Genomic DNA, 19,566 nt, shown 5'->3' with positions numbered 1-19,566 from the left:
CTGATTAAAGTACTAAACTGCAGTGCTTTCCAAACTGTGTGTCGTGACACATTAGTGTGTCAGCAGCAGTGTGTAGGTGTGTCCCTGCTTCAGCACAAATTTGTTTTAATTTAAAAAATATATATTTTTTTTGTTTTCCGATATTCCACCTGCCTGTTATGCATATCACGTGGTTGACACGTGATTGATACCTAGTGGGTCACAGATTATCTTAACCTATTGGCGCAGCTCAGTGGAAACTGAAACTATTCCCATTGGCGGCTTTGGCGGCACATTAGCTCCTGACTGCAGGTGTAGTCTCCTTAATCGGCTCGTGACTGCATGTGTAGTCAATGAGTGGGTTAGCAGTGTGTTTGCAGCACAGGCAGTAGTCAGTGCAACTCCCAGAGCTCTGAGAGTGGCAGCTTAAATGCTGAGCTGAAGTCAGAAGTCAAAGTGTTTTTTGTTGTTTTTTTTGCATCCCAGTAGTGCATTGCTGCTCCTGCTCTTGATATATGGATAGGAAGTAGAAGCTTAAAAATGCTTGATGATATAATGCGAGTGTCTTTATCTAATATTCCACCAAATATTCAGAAACTGTGTTCATCCCATCAACTTCATACATCCCATTAAAATAGTTGGTAGCTATTGGTGATATTAAACTTTTTTTCCATTCTTGCACATACTTACATACTGTTACTTGTAAATACATTCCGTTATTATATAATGTATGTATGTGTCCGTATCTCTTTAAAACAAGTTAGTTTAACCTCCTATTTGCTAGTACAACTAAATTACTGTGTCGCGGAATTATGTAGGTTTTAAAAAGTGTGTCATCAACATGAAAAGTTTGGAAAGCTCTACCCTAATGTTATGTAAATGTGAAATTTGAGGTCATGGAGTGGCCTATAATATACAAAGGCTAAAATAGGTTAATTTATAAGTTTGCACCTTACAAACTGGATTTTCTGTTTAACTTTGTATTCTCTTCTATTGGTTTTTATGTTCAGTATGCCAAATTGTATGTGGTCATATATATTATATTCTTGGATGTATCTTTGGCATTGTGCAAAATGAATGTTATATGTTTGATGTAACTTTAAAACCTCAATAAAAAAATAAGTATATTGTTTTATGTTTATTCTATTCACCAATGTCCTTGTCCCTTAGAACAAAATAATCCCTGCTAACCAACCACAAACAAATATTCAGATATAGCACACACTGGGGTAGCCTGCACTCTTGTATTTCCTTAAGGTGGTTTAGCACTGATTTAACTTGGTTACTATTGCAAAAAAAAATATTTTCTTACCATGATTGTTGATGCAAAACTGATAATCCACCTTTTAAAAGCATGTGACATCATAGAAGCTTAGGGAAAAGTAAACACAAGCTCACATAAACCCAAGACTCCCTGGGAGAAAGTGAGGCTGCAAAATAAATAATATATATTGCAATAATGTTTCACTTGCAAAAACGAAACATTTTATGCATTATTGAAATGTTAAGTTTAATGGTCATTTAATGAATTACTCTACTTCCTGTTCTGCTACTAACTGAGGAAACAATTCTATTCAGGTTTGTCAAGGTGTTGATATTGCACCAAACATACTTGCTTGTCTGGTGATTGAACGCACATTTTCCTCATGTATAAATATAGAACTCAATATTGGAACAAACAGTCCCACAATATTACCATGTGATGCATATCTTGTGTAACCAACCAATAACTAGCAATAATTTGCAACAATAAAAAAGGTTAAAAAAGCCCAGAACTAAAATACATTGGAAAAATACAGAGCAAACAGCAACCCCAAAAAGGAACCGATTCTCTGCAGCAAATTATTCATGTCAGTGTAAACCACATTATGTTAATTTCCCAACCACAAACCAGTGACTGCCTTTCTTAACGATACTATGAGAACAGAGGCTCACAAAGTGAAAGTCAGCTATCAGCAACACTATACAGGAACCCATGGCTGCTTCGGACTGTGCTCCCAGCTAAGATTACTACCTGTGTTTGGTGCAGAAGGCAGCGGTAAGTCAATAACAAGAGGAGACACATATGTCCGTCCTTTCTACACTGTCAGAAAAAAGGGTACGGTTGGGGTCCGTTTGTGAACACTTAGGGTACAACTGCTGTGGTTGTACCCTCAATGGATCATAATTACACCTTAAGGAACTAATATGTACCGTTTAGCGGTAAATAAGGTACAAATATGTTTCCAACTGTCAAAGGGTCCATGTCTGTACCATTTAATCCCCCCAAAAAGGTACAATCACTTGTGTGACTAAAAGGTTGAGGGGGATGGGTGGTTCAAGGCTGCAAAACCCTGCAAGTCCATATCATTTGTACAGCTCAATTATTCATATTCACATAACTGTCAGTCACCCAAAATGAATGCAACATACATGTTGTACAGCAAAATAATTATGTTCAATCGTTGTTGGTAATATGCCAGAAGTGGGCAAAGCAAAAAAAAAAAAATATATATATATACTTAATAACCCATATAGTCAATGATACTGTGTTGCTGGTTCTAAATGGTAAACAAGCACTTTACATTTTAATGTTTATATTTAGAGCATCAAGATGTTAACTCTTAAACATAAAGCAAATATATTAACTAAAATTACAAAGATTTTTTTTTGTTTTAAACTCTATAAAATAAACAAGTGCTGTTTAAGAACAAAAAAAAAATTGTAACCATTCCCCAGTTACATACAGACATTGTGTAACATGCCATAGCGCCATCTGACATGTGTAACACAGCTCCATCTATTGGTAGCAGGTTCATCACCAAAATGTGTACTAGGGAAATAGACTCATTTGCATATATTTTGCATAGTGACAATTTAATGTATGGTTATGAGTTTTATCATTTATCCCTCCCCCGAATCCTCCTTCTTTTCATTAAAGTTATATTTTATTATTATTATGTTGTTTTCTATATGTTTTCTATATATTTATGTTTTATGTGGCATGTCACCCTAAATTAAATGGGGTGTTTTTAGAGTCTAGTACAGAGTGATACTCAATATGTTGCGTTATTGTTTAGGAACTGGTTGTTTAGCTTGGTTCTTTCAGGTAGTTTTGTAGCAGTCTTGGGGTTTGTTATATAGCTACAGTATCCAAACTTTTAAAGTACAGTATGGCTATTGTTATACTGTCTGAAAAAGTACACATTAAATGAATGCATATTTGAATGATATGTAAAAATCTAATGGAACAGCATTTGTAATATGCTGTGTTAAGTACAAATTTGCCATCATGAGGTACAAAGAGCTTGTCACTGGGGCAGTACCCTTAAAAGGCCAGATTTGCATAATTTTTTAAGGGTACAATATGATACCATAACACTGAGGTCCAATCTAGTCACCAAAGGTACATATTTGCCTTTGAAAGGTACAATATGCAAAGGTACTAATTTGTACCCATGTTAAAGGGTACAGTGGGTGTACCTTTGAGGGTACTGCCCCAGTGACAAGCTGTTGTACCCCTAAAGGTACAATGTTTGCACATTTTTTCTGACAGTGTATAGATACAGGAGAATATATTATATGCATCTCATCTATCTCCATTACTGACCAACAATACAGTAACTGTACCATGCAAACCATAAGCAAATGGCTGTGTCTGTACCATTATTCTTCCCATTACTGACTATAATTTAATTTTATATATATATATATATATATATATATATATATATAAATAAGAATGGTTGCAAAGTAGTTAAAGGGGCATGCAACTTCAATTTTATCTTTCATAATTCAGAACAAGTTTCCAATAGACTTAATTCTCTTTGTAGCCTTTGTTAAAGCAGTAATGCACTACGGGGTGCTATCTGAACACATCTGGTGAGCCATTGACAAGAGGCATATATATGCAGCCACCAATCAGCAGCTAGCCCCCAGTAGTTCATTATTTCTACTGAGCCTACCTTGATATGCTTTTCAGCTAAGCAAAATAGATAATAGGAGTAAAATGGGGAAAGTTGTTTAAAATGATGTGCTCTGTTTGAATTAAGCAAAAATGTTTTTGGGTAAGTTAATGTGGTGGGAGGCAAATAATAATCAGGTATGTGTTCATTTGTAGGTGAACACCTGTGTATCATGTGAAACAAAGGTTCTATTTTAAAAGGAACATTCGGCTAGATTACGAGTTCTGCGTTACGGTTTTAACGCTGAAAAAATGGTCATTGCAGCATAAAAACAGTAACGCAGCCATTAAGAGTCTTGTCGGTATAACTGTACCGCAAGCATTTTAGCCTGTAATGCAACGTCAATCCCGTACTCAAAAATTACGTTTTTGCATGGGATTTCCATAGCGCCGGTATTACAAGTTGTGAGGTGAGCAGGGGGGGAACTACAGGGGTGAAGAGGTCGCAACTGCAAACATGCCCCCAGAGGGTAAGGGCCCAGCTTAAAAAAAAACAAAAAACGTTGACCTGCCACTGCCTGCACTGATATCATGTGAGTGTGATGCTTTACTAGTGTCTCTGTCTCTGACTACAGGGGTTAGTGTTTCTGTTTTACCCATTGGTGTTTATGTGTGTGTGTGTGTGTATGTGTATGTATGTGACTGGGTGTGTATTTATGCATGTATGTGTGTGTGTATGTTTGTGGAACCAGCAAATTACAGACCTTGTTACTACAGCAATGGGGGGCGGGGGGTAAACAGTGTCACTATATAGTACCACTATATACAGTATGGGGGGGGGCTGGACCATGTCACTGACTACTGTGGTCACTTTATAAAGTACTGGGGCAGGTAGGGTCAGGCCTGCCATCTCACCGGCAGATTACAGACTGTGTCACTAACTCACTATATACAGTACTGGTGGGTTAAACAGTGTCACTATATACAGTAATAGGGGGTCAGACCATCTCACAGACTGTGGGCACAGGGTACCTCCTTTTGCAGACGTAATCTGATTCACATATTTTTTTCTGTGTTAAATGTAAAAAAAAAAAAAAAAAAAAAAAAAAGATACGTATCAAATTTACCTTTTTTTTTTTGGGGGGGGGGCTTCTTAGATTCTTGCACCTGGGCCCTGTGGTTTCTAGTTACGCCTCTGGCGGTGAGGCTAAAATGCTTGCGTTCCAGCCTATACCGACACGATCCATTCCTCTATCAGAAAGCAGTAGTTATGAGTTTTGTGAAACTTTGTAAAATGTTACAAAGTACACTAACACCCATAAACGACCTATTAACCCCTATTCCGCCGCCCTCCCGCATCGCAAACACTATTTAAAACTTATTAACCCCTAATCTGCCGCTCCCGACATTGCCGCCACTAATAAGTTATTAACCCCTATTCCGCCGCTCACCTTCATCGCTGCCACTAAATAAAGTTATTAACCCCTAAACCTCTGGCCTCCCACATCACCGCCATTAAATAAACCTATTAATCCCTAAACCGCCAGCCCCCCACATTGCAAAAAACTAAATTAAACTATTAACCCCTAACCCTAACAACCCCGTAACTTTAAATTAAAAGGACAGTCTACACCAGAATTTTTATTATTTAATAAGATAGATAATCCCTTTTTTACCCATTCCCCGGTTTTGCATAACCAACACAGTTATATTAATATATGTTTTACCTCTGTGATTACCTTGTATCTAAGCCTCTGCAGACTGCCCCGTCATCTAAGTGCTTTTGACAGACATGCAGTGTAGCCAATCAGTGAAGACTCCTAAATAACTCCACAGGAGTGGGCACAATGGTATATGACACACATGAACTACTACTGTCTAACTGTGAAAAACTTTAAAAATTACTCTGAGCTAAGAAGCAATTTTTAACGGTTTAGAAATCAGTTTGAGCCTACCTAGGTTTAGCTTTTCCAAATTACCACCAAGGGAACAAAGCAAATTTGATAATAAAAGTAAATTGGAAAGTTGTTTAAAATTGCATGCCCTGTCTGAATCATTAAAGTTTAATTTTGACTAGACTGTCCCTTTAAAGTTTAAACTATAAATTAACCTAACATAACTATTATACTAAAATTAAAATAACTACCAATTTAAATAAACTAAATTAAACATTAAAAAAAACTAACACTACTAAAAAATGTAAGTCTAAAATTACAAAAAATAAAAAAAAAAATTACAAAAAATAAACACTAAATTACGAAAAATAACAAACGAAATTATCCAAAATAAAAACAATTACACCTAATGTAATAGCCCTATAAAAATAAAAAAGCCCCCCCCAAAATAAAAAAAAAACCTAGCCTACAATAAACTACCAATAGCCCTTAAAAGGCCATTTTGTAGGTCATTGCCCTAAAGAAATTAACTCTTTTACCTGTAAAAAAATACAAAGACCCCCCAACAGTTAAACCCACTACCAAACCAACCCCCCAAAATAAAAAACCTAACTCTAACAAAAACCTAAGCTACCCATTGCCCTGAAAAGGGCATTTGTATGGGCATTGCCCTTAAAAGGGCATTTAGCTCTTTTGCATTACCCTTAAAAGGGTATTTAGCGTGTATAAAAAAAGCCCAAACCCTAATCCAATCCCTCCAATCCTTCGGCATCTGCGACACAGCTCTCTTGTGGTTCTCTTCCTATCTGTCTAACCGTACCTTTAGTGTAGCCTTCTCCGGAGCATCCTCTGCCCCATTACCACTTTCTGTTGGGGTACCTCAAGGCTCTGTCCTCGGTCCCCTTCTCTTTTTAATCTATACGTCATCATTAGGTTCTTAATGAAGTCCCACGGGTTTCAATATCATTTGTATGCCAATGACACCCAAATCTACCTTTCTGCACCAGACCTACCTCCTTCCTTACTAACCCGTGTCACTAACTGCCTTTCTCATATCTCATCTTGGATGTCCTCTCACTACCTTAAGCTAAATCTCTCCAAACTGAACTCTGTATTTTTCCCCCTTCTTCCAAAATCCCCACCCCCAATTTTCTATAACTGTTGATAATTCCATCATTACCCTTACCCCGCATGCCCAATGTCTTGGGGTCACACTTGACTCAGACCTTTCCTTCACTCCTCACATTCAGTCCTTGGCTAAAGCCTGCCGCATCCACCTTAAAGGGACAGTCTAGGCCAAATAAACTTTCATGATTCAGATAGAGCATGTAATTTTAAACAATTTTCCAATTTACTTTTATCACCAATTTTGCTTTGTTCTCTTGGTATTCTTAGTTGAAAGCTTAACCTAGGAGGTTCATATGCTAATTTCTTAGACCTTGAAGGCCACCTCTTTTCAGAATGCATTTTAACAGTTTTTCACCACTAGAGGGTGTTAGTTCACGTATTTCATATAGATACTGTGCTCGTGCACGTGAAGTTATCTGAGAGCAGGCACTGATTGGCTAAACTGCAAGTCTGTCAAAAGAACTGAAATAAAGGGGCAGTTTGCAGAGGCTTAGATACAAGATAATCACAGAGGTTAAAAGTATATTATTATAACTGTGTTGGTTATGCAAAACTGGGGAATAGGTAATAAAGGGATTATCTATCTTTTAAAACAATAAAAATTCTGGTGTAGACTGTCCCTTTAAAAAAATTAGACATTTCCTTACACAAGACACAACTAAGATTTGAATCCACTCTCTCATCCTTTCCCGTCTCGACTACTGCAGCTCCATCCTCTCGGGTCTACCTAGCTGCCGCCTAGCTCCTTTACAATCTATAATGAATGCCTCTGCCAGGCTCATCTTCCTTACACATTGCCCTTTACTGGCTTCCTCTTGCCTCCAGGATTAAACACAAAATTCTCACTCTGACATACAAAGCCCTCAACTGCACTGCTCCCCCCTGCATTTCAGACCTTCTTTCTAGATACTCTCCCTCCCGTTCCCTTCACTCTGCTCACAATCTCCTACTTCCTCACATTCCCGTTTACAGGACTTCTCCAGACTGGCTCCCATGTTGTGGAACTCCCTGCCTCGCTCCACAAGACTCTCCCCTAGTTTTAACAGCTTCAAGCGCTCCCTAAAGACTCTACTATTCAGGGATGCATACAACCAACACTAACCTTTCCTAACTCCATTGCATTCCCCTTGAACCCCTTAGAATGTAAGCCTATGAGCAACAGTACAACTCTCGGCAGGGCCCTCTACCCATTTGATCCCTATAAATGTTATCTTGCATACCAACTATGTTTATAGTGCTGCGGAATCTGTTGGCACTCTACAAATACCTGTTTATTATTATTATTATTATCTAAAAAAAAATCCACGCAAAAAAACTAAAAAAAAAACTAACACTAACCCCGACGATCCACTTATAGTTTCTGAAGTTTGGACATCAAGGAGGCGAAGTCTTCACCCAGGCGGCGAAGTCTTCATCCATTCAGGCAGTGTCTTCTCTCTTCATTCAGTCGGCATCTTCTATCTTCATCCCGGTGGCGTCTTCTATCTTCATCCATGGAGCGGGTCCATCCTTGAAGAGATCCGGCGTGGAGCGTCCTCTTCATACGGTCACCGCCGTACACTGAATCTTCTATGAAAGGTAGCCTTTTCAAAATGGCGTCCCTTGCATTCCTATTGGCTGATTTGATTTTTGAAATTCAAATCAGCCGATAGGATGAGAGCTACTGAAATCCTATTGTCTGTTCAAATCAGCCAATAGGATGAGAGCTACTGAAATTCTATTGGCTATTCAAATCACTAATCGTCGGGGTTAGTGTTAGGTTTTTTTAACTTTTTTTGGGTGTTTTTTTTTTTTAGATTAGGGTTTGGGCTTTTTAAAAAGAGCTAAATGCCCTTTTAAGCGCAATGCACATACAAGCGGAGAGGCAGTAGGATCCGCAATATCTTTTAGTTAGGCAGAGACATCCTCATCTTAAAAATATAGTCTAAATAATTCAGTCCAAGTTTAAGTCTAAATCAGCTATTTATTTTGCTTCTAGCCACTGCTTAAAACTGGTGCAGCAACAACAACTGCTAACAACAACTGTCTTAGACAATACAGTTACTCAAAACTAACAGTTACTCAAAACTGAAGTTAACCCCCTCCAGTACTGTTGGATTTGCACCCTGTACCTATAATGGGCACAGGGTGACTTAACATAATGCCTGAATCCATAATCCGTAGGGAGGTTGACAGAGGGGTCTGTCACATGGCCCCCTCCTGGTGGGACACTCCGGCAGACCCGGCTTGACCCTTTGGCGGGTCAACTTGGGGATGACTGGACTAGGAGGTGGTAGGAATGTAAGTTTGCCGGGACAATCCATCTGCATTCCTGTTCTGCTTACCAGGCCGGTAGCTGATGGTGAAGTTATAGGGTTGGAGGGCTAAACTCCATCGCAGCAATCTACCATTGTCTCCTGAGACCCTATTAAGCCAGACTAAGGGATTGTGGTCCGTTATGAGAGAGAATTCCTGTCCGTATAAATAAGGATTCAACTTCTTCAGTGCCCAGACGAGGGCTAAAGATTCCTTCTCTACTGCCTCATAACTTACTTCTCGAGGTAACAACTTTCTGCTTATGTATGCGACAGGGTGCTCTCCTCCATCCTCCCCGACTTGGCTCAGCACAGCCCCCAGTCCATACATGGAAGCATCTGTATGAATGAGAAAACGTTTGTTAGGGACTGGGGCAGCCAAGACAGGGGCATTCACAAGAGCCTGCTTCAGTGCCTGAAACTCGGCTTCACAAGCTGGAGACCACAGGACCTGTTTAGGAAGGTTCTTTTTAGTCAGGTCAGTCAGGGGCTTGGCGATAGTACTGTAGTCTGGGACAAAACGTTGGTAATAACCGGTCGTCCCCAGGAAGGCTAGCACTTGGGTCTTAGTGATAGGTGTGGGCCAGTTAGCCACAGCCTCTACCTTGGCTGGCTCCGGTCTCTGGCTCCCACACCCCACTTGGTGACCCAAGTACTGTACTTCAGCCATACCTAGATGGCACTTGTCTGGTTTCAAGGTCAGGCCAGCGGCCCGAATCTTGTCCAGAACCACCCCTACATGCATTAGGTGTTTCTCCCAGGACTCACTGTAGACCGCAATGTCATCTAGGTATGCACAAGCAAATTACTGGAAGCCATCGAGGATTCTATCCACCATACGCTGGAAGGTAGCCGGAGCATTCTTCATCCCAAAGGGCATGACCTTAAACTGGTACAGGCCAAATGGGGTGACGAATGCCGACTTGGGGATAGCATCCTTGGCCAGGGGAATCTGCCAATAGCCCTTACACAGGTCTATGGTGGTCAGATAGCGTCCCCTAGCAATACGGTCTAGTAATTTGTCTACCCGGGGCATCGGGTAGGCATCAGTGGTGGTCCTTTCGTTGAGCTGCCTGTAGTCCACACAGAACTGGGTGGTCCCAACTTTCTTAGGTACCAGGACTACAGGCGAAGCCCAAGGGCTATCGGAGTGCTTGATGACTCCCAGCCGAGCCATCTCCTTTATCTCCTTACGCATTCCTTCTCCGACTGCTTTGGGGATACGGTAGGGGGGCTGTCACAGGGGATTCTGTCCAGGGGTCTCTACCTTATGTACAGCTAGGGTAGTGTAGCCAGGCTCTTGGGAGAACGTTGATGCTTCGCCCACAGAAGCTGTCTGGCCTGTACCTTCTCTGTAGGGCTTAACCCGTCCCCTAGCTGCACAAGACTAGTGAGGTCAGTCTGGGGGTCCTTCTCTAATAAGTCGGGCAGGGGTAAATTCTCTGGGTTGTCTGCAGCAGGGGCACACACTGCAGCAACATCCTCTGGCCTCTCCTGATTCTCCTTCAGCATGTTCACATGAAAGGATCACTGAGCTAACACTTTATACGGGCCCTGCCAAGATGCTTGCATCTTGTTGGTCCTCACAGGCTTGAGCACCAAAACTTTCTGTCCAACCTGGAAGACCCGCTGCCGGCCACCCCGATTGTACCACCTCTTCTGTCTCCCCTGGGCCACCTGGAGATTCTCCCTTCAGGGACAGTTTCTCCATGTGGTCCCGGAGTTCCAGGACATATGGCACTATGGGGATCCCCTCCTGCTCTGTCTCTCCCTCCCAGTGTCCTCTAATGAGATCCAGGGGTCCGCGGACCCTTCTCCCATAGAGTAACTCAAAGGGAGAGAACCCAGTAGATTCCTGGGGCACCTCTTTGTACGCAAATAACAGATGAGGCAGGAATAACTCCCAGTCTCTGCAAGCGTGAGGGTGCCATTAAAGCGCTTGCAGAGACCGTTAGTCTGTGGGTGATAAGGTGAACTGAGCAGCGGTTTAATGCCGCACACCTTCCACAGCTGCTGGGTGAGCACAGAGGTAAACTGGGTCCCCGGATCGGAGAGAATCTCCTTAGGGAACCCGACCCTAGTAAAAACCTTAACCAGGGCATCAGCTACTTTATCTGCCTCTATATTAGACAGTGCTACTGCCTCTGGGTAACGAGTGGCATAGTCCACCACGATGAGAATATACTTCTTACCTGATGGACTTGCTCTGGCCAGTGGACCCACAATGTCAACAGCTATGCGGGAAAAGGGTTCCCCAATGATAGGCATAGACATAAGCCTAGCTTTTGGGTGATCCCCCCGCTTACCCACCCATTGACAGGAGTCACAAGTACTACAATATACCCGCATATCTCGGTTAAAATTGGGCCAGAAGAAATTTTGGGTGATCCTATGAGCTGTGCGGCGGGACCCTAGATGTCCAGCTAATGGTACATCATGCCCAATCTGCAGAATCTCTTGCCTGTATTTTGCAGGTACCACCAGCTGCCGATTCCGCGGAGGCGCAGTACTTTTCTGGAAAGGTTTAGGGATTCTATATAGCCTATCCCCCACCCACTCATAACGTTCCCCATCTACCCCCTCTTCTCCAGCATCTGCCCTAGCCCTATACTTCTGAAGGGTCGGATCCTCCCGGGTTTCCCTCCCATACGTCTCTGGGGTATCCCAGCCTAAGGTGGCCTGATCTAGGGTACAAGTCGGGGCAGAGAGTCTTACCTGGGTCTTAGCAGCAGGTGGGTCGGTCTCGGCGGCCACAGTGTCTCTGGTGTGCTGGTTCTCAGACACCAAGTTCTTTTGGAGCAAGGTCATGGTAGCACCAGTATCTCGTAGACCACTGACCTCCTTCCCATTCACTTTAACCAGTTGCCGGTGCTGTTGTCGGTTATCCCGATGGGCAGCTTGCACGGGGTCTGCTTCATGTAGGATGCCCCAGCATTCTTCCTCCTCTACGCAGTGGGCAGCAGGCTGAGGGTTACGTGGGTTTCCGCTGGTGGGTCTCCTCCAGGACTGTGCTTGGTTTGCTGTGTTTAGAGGACACTCTGGTCTTTTGTGCCCTAGTTGCTTACATCTAAAGCACAGAATAGGTTGTGAGTAGTCCCGTGAGTTGAACCGGGCTGTCTGAGGATAGTTTGTGGCTGAAGGCAGTGTGGTAGAGCGGTGCGCCGGGGGTTGGTAACTGGTAGCTGCTGGGGTGACTGTGGGTCGGTACTCCACTCTGGCAGGGGGCTTAGTGGTAGCAGTGTCCAGTTTGCAGGCATCCATATACTCATCTGCCAGGCGAGCAGCTTCATGCAGTGTGGAGGTTTTACGGTCCTGAACCCACTTTCTAACTCCTGCGGATAACTTGTCGAAGCAATATTCCAACAGAAATAGCTGCAGCACCTCTTCCCCAGATACGGCTTGGCACCCTGCCATCCAGTGAGCTGCTGTGCGGTGCACCTTACATGCCCACTCAACGTAGGAATCTTCAGCTAATTTAACAGTGTCTCTGAACCGCCTCCTGTATGCCTCCGGTGTAATCGCATACCTGGAGAGCAGAGCCTCTTTTACAGCATTATAATCCCCGACTTCCTCATCTGGAATGGCCCGAAAAGCCTCACTGGCCCGGCCGGATAATTTTCCGGATAATATCGTGACCCAGTCCTCTGCGGGTACCTTGTGTAGTGCACATTGCCTCTCAAAATCCGCAAGGTACCCATCAATCTCTCCTTCTGTTTCCAGGAAGTTTTTAAAAGCTGAAAAATGTACCTTTCTCTTTTCCACTGGGGTTGCGGTGACTTGGGCTGCTGCAGAGCTGCTTTGGCGAAGTAGGTTGGCATCCACAGCTGCTATGACCCGGGCGATAATTTCGGCAGTCAGGTTGGGGCCATAATGTGCCAGTCTTATTTTAACCACCTGGTCAAAGCTTGTTTCTTTGGGAGTTCTGTCTGATATGCTGGGCTCATTGGTTCCTTCGGGCCCTGTTACTCCTTCCATCTCAGTCAGTATTGTAATAATCTCCCTCTTCCTGAGGTTACTGGCTTCTCTGCCCGTTGTTCTAGCAGGTCTTTAAGGGTGGCTCTTTTAAGCCTTTCATACTGTATTCCCATTAGGTCTGGATGTGTAGTTGGTCTTCTGGGCTATGAGGAATATCCCACCGCTGCCACCAATTGTAGCAGAGAGGTAGTAGGATCCGCAATATCTTTTAGTTAGGCAGAGACATCCTCATCTTAAAAATGTCGTCTAAATAATTCAGTCCAAGTTTAAGTCTAAATCAGCTATTTATTTTGCTTCTAGCCACTGCTTAAAACTGGTGCAGCAACAACAACTGCTAACAACAACTGTCTTAGACAATACAGTTACTCAAAACTAACAGTTACTCAAAACTGAAGTTAACCCCTCCAGTACTGTTGGATTTGCACCCTGTACCTATAATGGGCACAGGGTGACTTAACATAATGCCCGAATCCATAATCCGTAGGGAGGTTGACAGAGGGGTCTGTCACAATGCCCTTTTCAGGGCAATGGGTAGCTTAGTTTTTTGTTAGAGTTAAGTTTTTTTATTTTGGGAGGTTGGTTGGGTGGTGGGTTTTACTGTTGGGGGTCTTTGTATTTTTTTACAGGTAAAAGAGCTGATTTATTTCTTTAGGGCAATGCCCTACAAAAGGTCATTTTAAGGGCTATTGGTAGTTTATAGAGTTTTTTTTATTTTGCAGTGGCTTTTTTATTTTTATAGGGCTATTAGATTAGGCGTTATTGTTTTTATTTTGGATAATTTCGTTTTGTTATTTTTCTTAATTTAGTGTTGGTTATTTTTGTAGTTTAGTTTATTTAATTGGTAGTTATTTTAATTTTAGTATAATAGTTATGTTAGGTTAATTGTTAGTTTAAACTTATTTTTTTTTAATTTCACAGGTAAGTTTTTATTTATTTTAAGATAGGGATATTCTAATTTTAATTTAAAGTTAGGGGGTTGTTAGGTTTAGGGGTTAATAGTTTAATTTAGTTTTTTGCGATGTAGGGGGCTGGCGGTTTAGGGGTTAATAGTTTTATTTAGCAGCGGTGATGTGGGAGGCCAGAGGTTTAGGGGTTAATAACTTTATTTAGTGGCAGGGATGTCAGGGAGCGGCGGAATAGGGGTTAATAACTTTTATTAGTGGCGGCGATGTCGGGAGCGGCAGATTAGGGGTTAATAACTTTATTTCGGTCGGTGATGTCGGGGGTGGCAGATTAGGGGTGTTTAGACATGGGGGCCCATTTATCAAGCTCCGAACGGAGCTTGTGGGCCCGTGTTTCTGGCGAGACTCGCCAGAAACACCAGTTATGAAGCAGCGGTCTAAAGACCGCTGTTCCATAGCCCTGTCCACCTGCTCTGATGAGGTGGACAGGAATCGCCGGAAATTTACCCGATCGAGTACGATTGGGTTGATTGACACCTCCCTGCTGGCGGCCGATTGGCCACGAGTCAGCAGGGGGCGGCGTTGCACCAGCAGCTCTTCTGAGCTGCTGGTGCAATGTTAAATGCGGAGAGTGTATTGCTCTCCGCATTCAGCGAGGTCTTGCGGACCTGATCCGCACTGTCGGATCAGGTCCGCAAGACCTTTGATAAATAGGCCCCATGGGGCTAATGTCAGGGTTTTAGGTTTAAACGTAACTTTTTTCTCCCCATAGACATCAATGGGGTTGCGTTACGGCATTCCACACTTCAGGTGTAAGTTTTTATTCCAACACACTCTCCCCATTGATGTCTATGGGGAAAGCGTGCACAAGCACGTCAAATCAGCTTTTGGATTTTGTGCGGTATGGAGCTTATCGCCACCATATTGCACACACAAGGCGGCTTTTTAGAAACTTGTAATGGCAGCGATATGACGGGTGAAATAACACAACTTTTGTTGTGTTCGTTTCACACCCTCTATAGTGCAAAACTTGTAATCTAGGCGAATGTTATTTATTGTAAAATAATTAATTATGTGTAGTAAATTTTTTTAATTTTATTTACATTATTTTGCCTACTTTTTCTTTAAATTGAAAAATTAGAGACTCAACTAGATCCTGAAGAATGTTGGATGTTTCTCCTACAAAACTGTACACAGTGAATGTTTAAGCAGTGCAGGGACTCATTTATATATGTCCCTAGACTGCAAAACAAATTGAAAGATATTTAAAACATTTATTTGTATGCCCATCATTTGCAATATGGTGCTTTTTTCTGATATATTTGATATATTCTATGCACATATAAATTACTTTAATGTACTTTTAAGGAAAAATAATACTCCATTTAATAAGGGGAATGAAGAATTTAAACTCTGAGAAGTTTAGCCAAACTGGGTCTGTTTTCTCTAGAAAAAATGCGCTTGAGAGGTGACATGACTTTTTATAAATATACTCAAGGCCCATATACAGAAATGGCAGAAATAGAAAAGAAAATTGTTTGTGACAAGAGGTTACAATTTAAGGCTGGAGGAAAGGAAATTTAATCTCCAGCAAAGTAAACGTTTTTCACTGTAAGCCCAATCAAATTGTGGAACTCATTACCTAAGGAGGTAGTAAATGCCAATTTGTTAAATACATTTAAAAATGGTTTAGATACATATCTGGCTAGAAAAAGAATTCAGGGATATGATTGCTTGTGTTAAATGGGTCACCTTTTTAATGGAGTTAATGTAAGCTCATCTGGAAAGTAAATTAAGATTTGTATAGGTTGAACTCCTGTCTTTTTTCACCCTCATCTACTATGTTACTATGTTTGTAATTAAATGGTATGTTTTCTAGCATGTTTTAGTAAGTATGTTCAAAATAGTATAGTATAGGCTTCAAATAAATTTGAGGGAATTTGAATGTGCTTTTCCACGTGCATTTAAGGGGGTTCCTACATTTACAGGCAATACATTTTAACTGCATATCTGTTCCTACAGGCAAATTAAAATAGTCCCTGGGGGAAAAAACAAAAACAAAATATGGGTCCTATTCCAGTGCTTTAGAGACTGCTTTGCAAAAAATTCAAACTTATTAGGAGCACTGCTGTTAAAGGGACAGCAAACCCCCCAAAAATATTTCATGATTTGGATAGAGCATAAAATATAAACAAATTTCCAATTTACTTCTATTACCAAATTTGCATCATTCCTGTGTTATCTATTGTTGAATAAACAGCATTGCACTACTGGTAGCTAGCTGAACACATCTAGTTAGCCAATCACAAGAGACAAATGTGTGCAGACACCAATCAGCAGCTAGCTTCTACTAGTGTAGGATATGTGCATATTCTTTTTCAACAATCGATACCAAGAGAACAAAGCACATTTGAAAAAAGAAGTGAATTCAAAAGTGTCTTAAAATGACGTGCTCTATCTGAATCATGGAAGTTTAATTTTGACTTTCCTATCCCTTTAAATAAGTTAAACCATCTGAGTTACATATGTAATGCAGCAAAAACATATTTTTATATTTGGATTAGGTAAAAAATCTTGCTATTAAATGGATGTAGAAGCAAACAAAATTATAAATATAAAAGTACGAAGTAAAAAAAAATACTTTAAATGTAAAAGGGCATGAAATACTTTTTCATGATGCAATTGAAAAAAAATCCATCTATTACACAATGTACTCCTCCTGTCTTTTGGTGTCCTTTGTTGAAAAGCAGGTAGTCTCAAGAGCACTATCTGGCAGCAGTTTTGCAAGAATGCGTTTTACATTGTTATACAGTGTACCTGCCAGCTATATTCGACAAAGAATACCATGAGAACAATGTAGGTTTGATAAATAGGAAACTTTTTTTAAAAATAATTGTATGCTCTTTCTGAATCATGAAAGATTGATTTTGGGTTTCCTGTCCCTTTTATGTTTAGTTTTATGTCCCAATGTCAAACAGCCTAGCTGCAACCATAAAATATGAGCTTCAAATGTTTACAGACTGCAATCGACCACAGACAATAGATGCACTTAACTAAGAGCCATGGAAGAGCAATGGTGCTTGGCTATGAGTACCTCAAGAATCCCACAGCCACTGGCACAAAGCATATACAATAAACTGTTTCTTTAACTAATGGACAGATATGTGTCAGTGTCAGAGGTTTAGGCTTGGGAAATATGCAGTGCGCACTTCCAATTCTCTGAACTGGGAAACCCACAATTTTCATTGTAACATTACAGGAAATGAGGGCAAATCAAATAAAATGTTTCATGCCTCTAATCATAGCAATGGTGCATTCAGTTGCTTAAAAAACTTTTCTTATGTTTGTTGTGAGGTTTCCATAGACCTACATGGAGCATGATACAAGTAAAAGCAACAAAACAATGTATGATATATGTGTGCAAATAATCATTTCGCATCATTCTCCATATAATGAATTGGTACCAGTGTTAGAGGGTGAGCCTTGTGAAATATGCAGTGTGCACTTCCAATTTTTATAGTTACATTACAGGAAATGAGGGTAAAATAAGTAGAGAGTTTCATATCTCTAATCTTAGCAATGGTGGTTTCAGTCAGGTGCTTAAAAGAAACAAGCATTTCTTATGCTTGTTGTGAGGTTTTCAAAAACAAAAAGTAATTGATTTAGTATTTATGACGATCATTTGTGAGTTTAAATGAAGGTTGTTCACTTAAAGGGCCAGTAAAGTCAAAATTAAACTCATGATTTGGATAGAGCAGGCAATTTTAAACAACTTTCCAATTTACTTCTATTATCAAATTTGTTTTGTTCTCTTGATATCTTTTATTGAAGAGTAAAACTAGGTAGGCTCATAAGAGCTCAGGAGTGTGCATGTGTCTTTAGTACTCAATGGCAGCAGTGTTTTGCAGTTGCAGCATTATTTGTAGCTTTGCTATACAGACACGTGCACACTCCTGGGGCGCGATCCGATATAGATCGTAGTTTGCGGCGCAAGTGAGGGAACCCGCGTCGCCCGCAGTTTCAGCTCGCAACTCGAGCTATCCCATATACGGCGCCGTCAAATGCTAACGTGCCGTAAGTCTGACAAACCAGCGATGTCCAGAAATCTGCGCAAGTACAAATTTCTGGCGTCGCCAGTGACTTGCGGCACGTTAGAAACTGCCGGCGCCTACAAAACCTGACTAAAGTCTAAATCACCCGCACTGTCTAACACGCCTCCCTAACATAGCCCGACAAGTCTAACACGCCTCCCTAACATAGCCCGACACGTCTAACCCTCTATCCGCTATCCCCCCTCACTAGCCTAACAATAAAATATGTATTAACCCCTTAACCGCCGCTACCTAATAAAGTTATTAACCCCTAAACCGGCGCCAGCTATATTAAATCTCTAACCCCCTAAAGTGAGCCCCTAACACCGCCGCCATCTACCTTACCTACCCCCTAAAGTGAGCCCCTACCCCGCCGCTATCTATTTTAAAATTATTAACCCCTAATCTAATCCCCCTACCCCTCCGCCATCTATATTAAATTATTCAACCCCTAAAATACTAAACTATCCCTACCACTAAACCTAAGTCTAACCCTACAAATAGCCCTGAAAAGGGCTTTTTGCGTGGCATTGCCCCAAAGTAACAGCTCTTTTGCCAGCCCTTAAAAGGGCTTTTTGCGTGGCATTGCCCCAAACTAACAGCTCTTTTGCCAGCCCTTAAAAGGGCTTTTGGCGGGGCTTTGTCACAAAGTAAACTGCTCTTTTGCCTACAATCTACATCCCCCTACACAGCGGCCACCTATAATAAATGTATTAACCCCTAATCTAATCCCCCTACACCGCCGCCAGCTATATTAACTATATTAACCCTAATTATATTAGGGTTAATATAGTTAATATAGTTATTATATTATATATATTAACTATATTAACCCTAATTATATTAGGGTTCATATAGTTAATATCGTTATTATATTATATATATATTAAGTATAATAACCCTATCTAACTCTAACATCCTAACTAAACTCTTATTAAAATAAATCTAATATTAATATTATTAATTAAAATATTCCTATTTAAATCTAAATACTTACCTATAAAATAAACCCTAAGATAGCTACAATATAATTAATAATTACATTATAGCTATGTTAGGGTTTATATTTATTTTACAGGTAAATTGTTAATTATTTTAACTAGGTATAATAGCTATTAAATAGTTATTAACTATTTAATAGCTACCTAGTTAAAATAATTACCCAATTACCTGTAAAATAAATCCTAACCTAAGTTACAAATACACCTACACTATCAATAAATTAAATAAACTACAAATATCTATCTAAAAATACAATTAAATAAACTAAACTAAATTACAAAAAAAACAAAAACACTAAATTACAAAAAATAAAAAAAGATTACAAGATTTTTAAGCTAATTACACCTAATTACAAAGGGCCTTTTGTGGGGGCATGCCCCAAAGAAAACTGCTCTTTTGCCTGCAAAAAAACACACA

This window comes from Bombina bombina, chromosome 1 (assembly GCF_027579735.1).
Source record: "Bombina bombina isolate aBomBom1 chromosome 1, aBomBom1.pri, whole genome shotgun sequence".
Lineage (NCBI taxonomy): Eukaryota > Metazoa > Chordata > Amphibia > Anura > Bombinatoridae > Bombina > Bombina bombina.
This window is presented reverse-complemented; position numbering follows the sequence as displayed.